The 13,888-nt window shown below is 31.7% G+C and overlaps 1 long non-coding RNA gene across 1 annotated transcript; it reads right to left on the reverse strand.

Moving 5' to 3' along the window:
- Window positions 1-322: 322 nt before the first annotated feature.
- On the reverse strand, window positions 323-6,006 carry LOC105882828 (uncharacterized). Its single transcript, XR_012920590.1, has 4 exons — window positions 5,856-6,006; window positions 4,565-5,293; window positions 4,346-4,440; window positions 323-453 (listed from the first exon to the last, which is right to left on the reverse strand). It is a non-coding gene; the product is annotated as an uncharacterized LOC105882828 (long non-coding RNA).
- Between the last annotated feature and the right edge of the window lie 7,882 nt (window positions 6,007-13,888).

Consider the following 13,888-nt stretch of genomic DNA (forward strand, 5'->3'; position numbering starts at 1 on the left):
CTAAATTCCTACATTAAATATTGAAGAAATTTACATCTTAATAAATTAAATCTGCTTTAATTTATCTTTCTCTAAGGAATTAACAAAAATTATACAAATTAAAATGATGGAAAAACATTATTTTTTTGTGAATATAGCAGGGGTGGCATTAGGCACAGAATTCTGAAACTTGGAGATTAAAAAAAAATCTCAAATATATTTTTCTTCCCTGTCAAGTCACACAAGTTAATAAGTAAAAATTGTAGACTTCGACAATTGATTCTAGAAATAACAAAAATACTTGACACTCTTGAAAAGTGAATTGTGTGTTCTATTTCTATTAAAGGAGGTCTAGGCAAATAGGACTAACACATTCCTACTGAGAAGAATTAGAAAAACCTGGCAGACTATAAATACCTCTCTTTGACAGCATCAGAGAAATTTCAAAACAGTGAAGAATGATGGAGTCAATACCTGAGAGAACAGAAGAGAGAAGAGAACTTAGCATTTGAGGTCACTTGTCCCCTAGAATGCTTGCACATAAAATGTGGCCCAGGGACCACCTGACAGTCCTTGAATGTCTTGTATCAGTTAGTGAAAAAGTAAGGAGATGATTTGCTAAAATATATACATGGATTGTAAGCATATGAAAAGATGCTTTACTTTTTTAGTCTTCAGAAAATTAAAAATTGAAATCATAATGAGAAGCCCTCATATACTGCTTGTGGAAATGTAAATTAGTTAAACAGATTTTAGTAAACTCTTTTAAAGTATCTGCTAGAATTAAAATTATGAAAGAAATTTTTAAATTTATTTCAAAAATATAGGCTGTTCATGTGTTTTTTTTTTACATGGATAAATTGTATCATGTTGAAATTAAAGCTTTCAGTGTATCTGTCACCAGAAGAGTATATGTTGTACTCAATAGGTAGATTTTTTTGTACCTCATTCCCTTCCCACCCTCTCCCATTCTTAGTTTCCAATGTCCATTACTGCTTTTTTTTTTTTTTAAATATGACACCTCCATTTCCTGCTCTATTAGAAATAGGGACACATTTGCTCTAAGAGACATATACTATATGTATATGTATAACATTGTTTATAGTAGTAGCAATCTGAAACCCAAATGCTCAATAGTAGGATGTATAAATAAGTGATATATACATATACTAAATACCTTACAACAAGGTAAAATAACAAATTTATGTTCCTGGATATCAAGGATGAGTCTCATATAGCAATAAATTGAAGAAACAATTCAGATTTAAAAGTACTGATTATATATAGCATTTATATCAAGTAAAAATCTTTACAAGCTATTCTGTGGTATTAGAAGCCAGCATAGTGCTTACTTTTAGTGAGAAGGGAAAGAGTAGTGACTGTCAGTGGTCAGGCCTACAGCCTTACAGAAATGAATTATACCAACAACCCGAATGATTTCTTCCAGAATTGAGCCTCCAAATAAGAAGTCAATTTTTAATTTGATTAAGTTAAATTTTTCAATGTTGTCTATTATAAATCACACAGCTGGTTTCATACATAAGAAATCTTTACCTAAGTAAAGGTCAAAAATATCTGTTATATATTTTTCTCTATCAGTCTTATAATTATATTACTTCTTACAAATAGGTCTATTACCCATTCTGAAGTTTGGTTTCGTGGGACTTCCTTTATTTGGCATAACTTCTGGTAAGGATATAAGTTCACCTCATTTATGTGTATATGTATATATGTATGATGTATATGGGTTTTACATTTAGGTATGTAATTGTTCCAGCAGTGTTGAAAACATGATTCCTTTTCCACTGAAAAGCATTTTTTATCAAAAATCAGTTGACCATAAATGTGAAGGTGTATTTTCTCTTCTATTCTATTAAGATATATGCCTATGTTTATAACAATTTGTGCTTTATTAATTACCATAGTTTATAGTAAGGTTTGAAATTGGTCAGTCCTTTTTTGGTTCTTATTTTTCACTATTGTTATAGCTATTCTAGTCCTTTACCTTTTTAAATAAATGTTATGATCAGCTTGTTGATTTACAAAATAAGACTGGTAGGATTTTGATAGGAATTTTGTTGAATCTGTAGATTATTTTGGGTAGAATTGCAACATTGTTAACATTTATTATTCCAATCAATGAGTATGATATATCTCTTCATTTATTTAGAGATATTTAATTTCTCTCAGTAATCTTTTATAGTTTTTGGTGTGTGAGCCCTACACCTTTTTTGTTCTATTGATAAAATTACTCCTAAGTATTTTTATGTTATTGTGAATCAAATTGATTTCTTAGTTTCATGTTTTGATTTTTTTACTTATATATAGAAATCCAATTTATATTTTATATTAATGTCATAGCCTGTAATATTGCTAAACTCCTTTATAACATATTTTTTATAAGTTGCTTATTTGTAAATGATTTTAAACTACATAAAATATGTTGTGAATAATATAATTTTTATTCTTTCTTTTTTAGTCTATTTGCCTTTAATAACCTTTTATAACTTATTATATTGGCTTAAAGCTCCATCAAAATGTTGAATGGGAGAAGTAGGAGAGAATCTCGATCCCATGTATCCAGTCTTACAGGGAAACAGTCAAACAAGGTCTGCTGTTAACTGCAGTTTTTCTGGGAGATGTTCTTTATCAAGTTGAAAGAATTAACTTGTCTTCCTAGTTTATTGAGAGGTTTTATTTTTTGTTTTTCTAAACTGTGAATGTGTTTTAGATTTTTCAAATGTTATTTTTCTGTATCTATTTTAATAACCATGTATACTCATCTAGCTTTTTGTTTGGATCACAAGGAATTTTTAAATCAGTGAATAGTTCCATTGTATAAATACGCTTCAATTCATTTATCAGTTCACCTTGTGTAAGTCCACTTGCTCTCTATTACAAAATACTATAAACTGAGTAGCTTACAAAAAATGAAAATTTATTTCTCATAGTTCTAGAGGCTACCAAGTCCAAGATCAAGGCAGAGTTCATATTTCTTCTGGCAAAGGCCTAATTTCTAATTCATTGACAGAGCCTTTTCACTAAGTCCTCCATAAAAAGGGAAACAAAGCTCTTTTGTGCCTCTATTACAATGGCACTGATATTGTTACAATTGTTTGCATCCCCCCCCAAATTTATACCTTGAAATCCTAATTCTCAAGATAACAGTATTAGAAGGTAGGGCATTTGGGACATGATTACATCATAAGGATTTAGCTCTCATGAATGAGATCAGTGCCCATATAAAATAGATACAAGGGAGTTTGCTCGCCCTTTCTATCCCATAAGGATGCAGTGGAAGGTGCTGTCTATGAGGAAACAGGGCTTCACCAGACACTGAATTTGCTGGCACCTTGATCTTGGACTTGTCAGCCTCCAGAACTGTGAGACATAAATGTTTATTGTTTATAAGCCCTCTACTCTGTGGTATTTTGTTAGAGCAGCTCAAAGGGACTAAGACAGGTAATAATTCCATTCATAAGGTCTCTGTCCTTATTTCCCAAATCCCCCAGCTCCTAATACCATCATCTTGGGGGGAGACGATCTCAACATATGAATTTTGGAGAGACACATGTATTGAGACAATAGCATACCTATTGATAGACACTTGTGTTGTTGCCAGTTTGAGGTTATTATAAATAAATTATAATGAATATTCTTTATGTGTACATATGTTTTCATTTCTCAAGGGTAAACACTTAGAAGTAGAATTTATAGGTTGTATGCTTGGCATTTAATTTTTATAATAAATTGCTAAAAATCTTTCCAAGGAGGTTGTGTCATCTTAGGCTCCCACCAACAAAGTATAAGAGTTCTGGTTTCTCCACATCTTCACTACCATTGGAGTTGATAATTAACTTAAAAAAAACCAGACCATTACTAGTATATAGAAGAAAAAGCTTCCAAATAAATAAAAAAGAGAAAGTTAGAAAACAAAAGTAAATTTTGTAAAGGAGATGAACTGAATTTCAACTATAGGGTTGTGAATAGCTAATAAAAACATCAAAGCTAATTTCAAATTATTGATAATGCAAGAAATAAAAACTTAGATACTAAAAGGATGTAATTTTTTGGCTATTAAACTGATAACAATTAAGACGTATAATATGCAGTTTTATTAAACAATTTGGGAACCAGGCATCCAACATATTGCTAGCAGAATATAAGTTGGTAACATTCTTGCCTTTTTATGTGCCTTGTAATTTTGCATTGAAAGCCAGATATGTTGTATGGAAGAGAATAAGTAAATAAATCTTTATTATGAGTATTTATGTTAATCTGAGTAGGAGCTGGACCTCAGTTTAATGTCTTTTATAGCTATAAATGTCAGAGGCTTAAAATTCTAGAGTATTTTTTTTTGTCTTACCTTTTCGCTTTGGGATTCTTTTAGTACTTTTCATCAGAGAGAGTCTATGACTTGCAGTTCTTTCACTTCTAATCCACTATTATTACACTGGAGCCCTATTGTAGAGGTGGTAAAGTGTGGAAGAGAGAAGACGTTTTAAAATCAATTATATCTGGACTCTTAGTGGTCTTTTTTCTCTAACTTGTGATTTTCAAGCATGCTTCTTTTGGAACAGCTTACTCTCCCTTTGGTGAGACAGGAAGATTAGAGGATGGAGTGACAGCCCTTATCCCATGGTTGTGAAGTAAGACTTTAGTGAAGACTTCCTCCGTGGAAAGGATGTCTTTGTTATGTTAAGGCTGCATACATGCATATAACAATGATTACTCTTCTCTCCCTGCTGAAACTATAAGAGAACCTCTTCTGGACATTCACTGTGCAAACCTGATAGAGTTCCTGGAAGCAAAATCCATGAAAGAGTTGGACACTCTAAGACAACATCCCCCAGCAATTCTTACTCCCATGTTGTTCCACATTTAGCTTCCAGCAATTTATGAAAATGACCATTCATATGTTTTTTCCAGTTTCTCATTCCAGTGGCTTCTATTCCAGGTAAGCTCATCTGAGCCATGATTCTCTGTATTATTCTTTTTCTCCAGATTTCAGAGAGGTGGCTTGCTCTGCAAACTAAGTTCTCTTGTGGGTCCAAGAAAAGTTGCTTTTCAGGTTGCCTAGGTTTTTCTTGCATGAATGTGATGACTTCCAAACTATTTGTATGTCAAACCTGAAACCACAAGTTGTTTAACAGAATTTTTACCACAACTATTTGTAGAATTTTTGTGTAATTTTGTGACAGCACACACTTGACATATATTGTTAAAATGTTTCAAGGATGGGAAAAGCGATGCTTTTGTGTCAGTTGGGTCCTTGTCCTTTGGGAGAAAGATGTTAACACAGGTTTCAAAGTACCTGGTGGGTTGGGGAGGTCAAAAGAAAAATGAGGTATTGGTTAGGATAAGTCTTCAGAATGTAATGAAAATATAACACCTTTGAAAAGAAAGAGATGGGGAAAAGGATTGACATAGAGTACCACAGATGATGAAAAATATCTGAAAACATCTTAGTCAATTCAACACAGTTTTACAGCTAATCTTACCATTAAGAAAATACTATCCTAGGAATAAATAGGCAGATCTAGCAGTCCTGAGGGCTGTTAGGTAAGCGCATGGCCATAGCTCTAAAGCTGAAGCAAATCCTGAACACATGGCAATCGGAACCCATTAGCTAAGTATACTCCTGACACCGAACAGCATATTTTTCCTTGAATGGAGGTTTTAGCTACACATTTCCAGGTTGTCATAGTTTTTCATTAGGAACACATGTTCAGATATGCCTAGAATAGAGGTAAGCTTAGGTGTATGTCTCCTTGCCTTTTCCACAAAGCTACAAGTCTTTCTGTCTCTGTTTTGTGCTGCTATAACAAAATACCTGAGACTGAGTAATTTATAAAAAATATAAATTTGTTTCTCACAGTTATAGAGGTTGGCAAGTCTAATTCAAGGTCCAAGCGGGCTTGTTGCCTGGTGAGGGTCTGGTATCTGCTTTCTGGTTGGTTCCTTGAACCACTGTGTCCCCAGGAGGGGAGGAACACTGTGTCCTTACTCAGCAGAAGGCAGGGGGGCAAAATGGCAAAAGTGGCAAACTGCTTTCATCAAACCCTTTTATGAAGACACTTAATCCCATTCATGAGGGCATCATGACTCATCACCTCCCAAAGGCTACACCTCCCAATGCTCCTGCATCAGGGATTCAATTTCAATGTGAATTTTGAAAGGGGCAAAAAAAAAAAAAAAAAAAAAATTGAACCGTAACACCTAACTATTCTGATTCTATAACTATAATCATCTTGTTTGGTCAAGGTCACACTTCACTGGAAAAAGATGTAGAGGGAAAAAGTAACAGTTAAAATGTGTGGCCAATAATGATCAAATACCTCACTTCTATTAATATAATACTATCTATCCGTACTAATAATATATAAAAATTCATATTTTGTGTCTTGTTTTGCAAAGTTTTACTAATAGAAAATAGTCTATTAGAACACCATAGAAAAATAGCCTAGACGTAGAAATCTAAAAATGCCATACATGTAAATATTACATTATGAAACTACTCATCTTATTTTGGAAACATTCTACTAATTCTATATTTTGCTTGATTGAATACACACTTGTTACATTTCTTTATCAAGAATAACACTTCTCTGTATCTTATATTATGATAATGTATAATAGCAGAGGAGAGGTAAGAAACTATAAATCTGCATGGACTGTTTATTTTGGGTTTGTTTTAATTTCATCAAGAGTATGTCAAGCACCCAATGAAATGTGATATTGGTTGAGAGAAAGTTATGAAGATATAGCTTAAAAGCTCCTTTCCATAGTTTTTTGATGCAATTTTAATATACTGAATTTCCTCCCTCATCTTAAGTTAAAGGTATTTATCTTTACTTTTATTTTAAGTCAGTGCTATGATTAAAATGTCAAACAAAAGTAAAAATCATCACATTTGCCCTAATTCATCTTAATAAAATTTGAATCAAGTTGCATCAGATATTTTTTATGTTTCAGCTTTAGTAATAGAATACTTGACAATTTTTTTAATGATGCTTATTTTGGCATTCAAATCATGCCTTGAGGGATTAGCATCAGTAAGAATTACCTCGGAGAAGGCTATGTTTACTTGTTTGTTTTTTGGAGCAGCATTTTTTTCTAGAGAAATGATGAACCAAAAAGTAGCTTTAAGAAACAGTTTTTGATTTCTAAATAAATACAACACTTTAATTTGTAATTTATTAATGGATTTACAAAAGGAAGACATAGCAACATAGTGTCTGCCTCTCATGATAAAAGCATTAGCAATGTATTACATGATGTAAAGGATCATACAACATTTCATCATTCACTGGCCAATCTGCTATGAAAATCATGTTTTTACAAAAGAAAAAATGATGAGCATTTATCACAGTCATTTAGGACAAGCACATTATTATCCAATTTGTGGAGAAGTAAATTTTCACAAGGTACATTTTTAAGATTGAAAGGAGACTTAGCCTCTATGGAGACACAAGAAGAAATTACCCAAGAAAAAAAATACATCCTTAATAGGCCAGCCTGATTACAAAATAGCTGACGTTTACTCCTTAATATTTTTTATGTTTTATTTTTTTAAAAAAGAAAAAAATATAACTTCATTTCAGAAATCTCTTTCTATTCCTTTTTTAATACCTCATCCTTCACTGGGAATATTCTGATACATTCTGCAGAATTCTTTATAGGATCACCAGAAACTGAGCCCAGGGACTTCCTGCAGAACTAGCTCAATAATACACACATGTCTTTTCTTCCTCATCTCAGTCTCTCCAGGACTTCACTTTGCTTCCTGAAGTCACCTCCCAATAGACTACCTGTTCCCAAATCCCTTAGGCCTGTTTTTGCAATAACTCAACTAAAAAAAAATCAGGAGATTGGTTTTTGCCGTGATTATTCAGTATTTTTAAGATAGCCAAATAGAAATATTATATAAGATCTTCAACAGCCTTTTCTGAAACTCAGTGAATGTGTTTTTGGCAGAGAGGTAACAACTGATTCATAGGCCTAGAAGAAAGTCTTCCTAGAGAGAGAGACTATGAGTAGAGAAAATAACCAAGGGCTTGGCTCTGATTAAACAAGATATATCAAGGTAGAAGATATAATGGCAACAGATTCTGAAAGTGGCTAGGGAAATTAATAGATTGACTCCAAATGAGAAACTTTAGTGAAGCAAAGCACATCCTGTTTAAGTGTTCTCAGTGGTTAAATAGAATAATAACTAAGAATTCTCTATAATTTAGAAATTATAAATTATAGGAATTCTCTTATAATTTAGATATGAAATTACTTTTACTAGAATGATGGGCAGAAGCCACACCTAGTTGTTTTACTGGAAGATGAAAACAATGGAGAACTAACTACCTGGTAAGCCATTGATACATGATTAAAGGACCTATGAATTCTATGGACAATCTACTTCAATGGAGAATTCAAAGTATCTATTGATATATTCAATTCAAAATAATCTATTTGCTCATATTTTGATCCTCAGATACTAACAACACAAAGTATTTTGAGTATTTATATTTTGGTTATTTATTTTAAAATTTATAAATTTAATGAATATTTAAACTTAAAAATATATGGTAATTTTATTTTATTAACATTTTACCACAGAAACATACCACGCACTTAAATATCAAATAAATACGAAAAGTAGAACATTTCTTTGTATCCTGACTTTTATCCTAGGCCATATATTATGCAGAAAAATCAAGTAAGCATATATTACCTTGTTTCTGAAACTGACACATATCAGCAGTAATAAAACTTCAATTAGTTAGATAAAAATAGCATGGAAATAAAGTAAACATTAGTAACTATGATTTAATAAATCCTTATGACTTAATGAGTAATAAAAGGTATATTGCTAGTGTTAAGAACACAAACTCTGAAGGTGGATTGCCCAGATTTGAATCCTTTGTCCATTCCTTCCTATCGTTTTGATCTTAGGCAAGGTATCTTATCTACCTGTGCCATAATATCTTAATCTGAAAACCAGGTATAATTGTAAAGATTGCTTCTTAGGATTGACAGGTGATCGAATGAGCTATTCCCCATGTAAGCATAATTAAAACATAATTGGCATGGTGTAAGCACTCAGTGTTAATAGTAGCTATTTTATTAAGTGTTTATTATATATACAGCTCTATAACATGTATATTCTAACATTATCGCTCTTAACCACTCTGTAAGCTACTGAGTTATTAAAGTGTAGGAACTTTATAAAACTCACTAGCAAATCTAGCTTGTCAGAAATAGAATTGTGCAAATCCAAAAATTAGTTTCCTACCTTGTATACTGTATTTGTAGCCAAAAAGCCAATAGCTTTTCTCTCCTTCTCTCTGAAAGTCAATTACTAGCTTTATTAATACACAGAAATTTCTGGGACATTCACAATCAATGGTATAAAAACTACACAAATACATCTCTGAAATAATTTGTTCATGTGGCATTCAGCCTTCATTATCTCTGAGAACATACTGGGGAAATTAGTAATATGTCTTCTCTCTTCATTCTTTTATCTTACAAATACTTATGAAAGGTTCAACATTTAAGACAGGATTGCTTTTTATAAAGTGAGAAAAGATACCTTGCTAGAGTATATCAGAAAATGATAGATTTACATTTGTAGTGCAATAAAATATCAAAGGTGGTAAAGGACATAGAAATGACTCTCTAATGTTATCTACTGCCTGTTTCACTTTTTAGGTTTAGCAGTTTCCTTCCCTATTTTCATACCTCCCTCCACCTCTGCACATCTGCCATTCAGCCTACATGGCTTAACCTTTTCATTCAATATCAATAATCAGAGATACCATTGATTTGGGACAGACCCTGTGATGGGTATTTGTTTCATTTCAGTTGCAGGATGCCCATGCAAGGTAGTGTAGCTGTCCTGATTTTACAGATGGATCATTGATGGTTACAGAAGTAAATTACATATACATAGGAGACCTAGTAGTCAAAATTCAAATACATAATTATCCCTTCAAAGCTACGTTTTCTAAAATACTAGAATATATTCTTTTCTACTGGTTTAATGTTTTCAATATTCTTTGAAATTACAGTGAATCTGACACATGTTTGGGAAATCATAACTCAAGCTGTAGGAACTGGCATTAAAGCTAATGACTGATGGGGCTTATTTTGCTTCCTAACAGTAGGGAAAGCTTTATACCAGTGAAATGGATATTGGATTGTTAGAATTTCCAGCACTTTGGCATATGGGTGAGGAATTATAGAGACTAAGAAGCCACCAAATCGAAAGTCTGTTTTTGGTCTGGAGGTTGTAAATGATTATCCAGGATGGGCCATGGTTTCAATTCATGAAGAAGCTTTTATTGGAAAACAGTGGTTTGACATCCACAGGATAGGTTTTGAAGCAAGAATTTAAAATAAAGATAAAATAAAAAGGTGAGACTGTTTCTTTCTTATCTAATTCTGTGTGTACCTATTTTCGGAGAGTTATTGCTCTGTGCAGTATGTCCTGGCTCTAGTGCAGTCCTTGAATAAGGGTCACATCTAAACAAAGTAAGAGATTCATAAATATCCATGTAAACGCAGAAAAATTCTCTTTTATACTCTAGTTCTATGCTTGAAACTCAATACATTCTTAGAGTTAAAGATTACACGAAAAGTTATTAATTTTAATTGAAATTATTTCTAAGGAATAAGTATTCATTGAAACTGAAATTTACATTAAAAGTTCAAGTCATCTAACTCCAAGATGTAGAGCAATTTATTGAATTTTGGAATGTCTACTTATGCCTTTTTCAATGCCCTGAAACCATTCTCATTTTAATATTTTCCTCACCTTTTACCTTTTCATAAATCATCCTTTTTTTCTTTTCCTATAATAATGTTCTAAATTAAAATCTGAAAGTCATGTGATCCAAAACACTGTACTAATAAAAAGAAAACTTTGACCCTAGTTATACAGCACATATATTTTCTTATTCTCAAAGTAGTTTTCACTGCTAGCTATACTCATTTATAAATCAGACTGTTCAAATGTAGAAGTGGGAAAATTATATTCATAACTAACCTTATGATATCTTTTAGGTAAGTTAACAAGACTTTTTTTAATTGGGAAAGTGATAGAATCTTAAACATATTTAAATTATTTGCAAAGATTCTCTTAGCTTAAAAGATGAAAATATGCAAAAATATGAACAGGCAGTTTTTCAATGAATAATAAATAGATATATGTTTGCAAATAAACAGGATGAACATGGGTGAGTCTAAAATGCAGAGTTTTGTATGCAGAGAGGATTTCCCAGGAGAAACTAAGATAACAATCCAATTAAGCTGTTACTGTATGTAAATGAGAAATTGCAATTTAAGTAACCATAATAAGGAAGGAATCCAAAAGCTAAATAACGTATTTCTTGTTTTATTTTAAACAAGTCAAATGATAAGTTGTCAAAGGAGTAGGTAAGCTTCAGGTGATCAGGAGCTGAAGAGAATCGGTCTGTAAAATATATTTGATGATGGATGGCTTTTGAGTGTTAGCAGAAAGCCATATCATCACTTCACAATTAAAAATTCATTAGAACTTGTGAGGACAGGATAACATTTAGTAAATAGAAGCAGCATGTGAGAAATTTGAATGAGTATAAGGGCTTAATAGAATAATCAGTGCTCAAACTAGGATACCTCAAAATAACAATTCATAAATATTCATGTTCTAATAGTCTTAACACCAACTAAATAAGAAAACTATGAATCTTCCTTCAGATATCTTTAGCATTGTATCATTTATTTCAATTCTGTACAATAGTATCAGTTAAAACTAAATGTTTAGTTAAACTAGAAGAGAATATTCAAGTTCAAATGCTCCTCTTCTATAGAGACATTTTCAGTGTCTACTAAACAGGTAGGATATCTTCTAAACTCTCAAACCACCCTATGTGTAATTTATGACACCATTATAGATAGTTAGGCGATGTTTCACTCAAGGGCTATAAAACCTTTAAGGAAAAAAAGTGAGTTTTGCAAGTCTCAGAAAACTAAAAAACAGGTTTTGAACATGACAAAGAATTTAAAATGTCAAATAAATTGTATGCATCAACAAATAACTTCAGCACAGAAACTTTTTGTCTCTCTTGTACTAATACCTTGAGATGAAAAACTATAGGCATGCATGTCACATGGAAACTTCACAAATTCTCAGTTTTCACCAAATGTACAAAAACATTTAAATTTGTTGCTTACATTTAACTCTTAAGAAACTTAATATTGAACCCAAATTCCTATTCTCTTTGAAAAATACGAATATTTGACAGCACTGTCTCTAAATTCCATATAACAACAATGTGTTCAAACTCCATTAAAGTTACCCTTTTTGGAAATAACAAGTGCTTTCCTTTGGCCCAAAAGCTCCTCTTTATAATTTATTCCACCTCTCCTGTACTGGATCTTTGCCATGGTTTTTGTTTCCAGAAGAATCAAAAACACAACTACTCAAAAAATTACCAATGATATATATTTTGTATTACCTGTTCTTATTTAAATATATGTCACATAGTTAAATTATTAATAGACACAAAAGCACACACATTAGATTTGTTTAATTATTCAAAATATTTGGTTTAACATCTTGCTGAAGGATCACAAGCTAGATGATAATCAAGTGTTGTAAATTGCTTAGATGTTTTAACAAAGACATAGTACTTTCATAAGTTTTCAGTCATTATATTACTGAAACATAGTGAAAAATAATCTTTAAAGTTTTAATCGTTGTCACAGAGGACACATTTTTGTAAGTTTACAAAACAAAAGTCTTAATAAATCATAATGTTCCTGATTTTAATAATGATTGGAATCACAAAAAGCATTCACCTGTTATCCATTCATGAAAAAGAGCCCTCAAGTGTATGCTTTTTATTGATAAATTTTACAATCTTTTAAACAGTTACCGAGAACTTCATTATTATAACTTTTATGTTCATACTTTTTAGGTTTATATTAATTTTATTTCTTTAAGAAAGATTTTAATTTTTTCTGGTTCTCCAAAGATTTTCTTTATTGCTTTTATTTATCCCTAGCATTCTACATCATTGCAGTTTTCCAGGAAAAAACAAAAACAAAATAATTAACAGTATTCTCATCACTCACTAAGATAATCAGCCTAGAATTGGGTATACTTTAATAATTTCTAAGCATCAGTAGTGCAGTAACTTGACTTTAGCTCTTTAGCAGTTGTGTTGAAAATGTCAAACTTGCAATCCCTGCCAGCCACTATACTAAACAGGTTATTAACTGTGAGATACTTTTTGGAAGCCATGTGAACTTACAGTGCTTATTAGCTACTGAAGCTACATTAGCTTATATATAGTGAGGAAAATAGAAACAAAAATAATCCCTTTTATAGTTAAGTTTTACCCTGGAGGGAAAGGCTTGATGGATTTAAAAAATAAAAAGCAGTCTAAAGAAAGTGGGAGAAAAAATATTTTAAACAAGTGTGTTTACTGGTAAATTCTAAAAAAAAACAAAAACAAAAAAAACAAAACAGTTTGCCCATTCTAAAATACAAAACCCAAATTAAAATAATAGCAGGCAAATGATGATTCACTAGCTAGCAATTGTTTGAATCCTGCTTGTTATTGTAATACAGTGTTTTGTTGTTATTAATAATAAGATCTAAACAAATTAAATATTTGAACAGTTTATTACAGACTTCATACAGATTCTCTATTTCATCTGTTAATTCACTCTTTCTATTTGAAGTATTAAGGACTTGAAAACCAAAACACCACCCGTGGTTTTATTTTATTCCTAACACATCTCTCACTTGCGATTTTAAATACTGCATCAAAAGGAGCCTCTTAAGGTGAATGTTCTCATTGTCATTCCAGAAAAATAATATGGTATTATCTCCTAGTGATGTGGTTCACATCTATAATAATGC

This window comes from Microcebus murinus, chromosome 1 (assembly GCF_040939455.1).
Source record: "Microcebus murinus isolate Inina chromosome 1, M.murinus_Inina_mat1.0, whole genome shotgun sequence".
Taxonomy (NCBI): Eukaryota; Metazoa; Chordata; class Mammalia; order Primates; family Cheirogaleidae; genus Microcebus; species Microcebus murinus.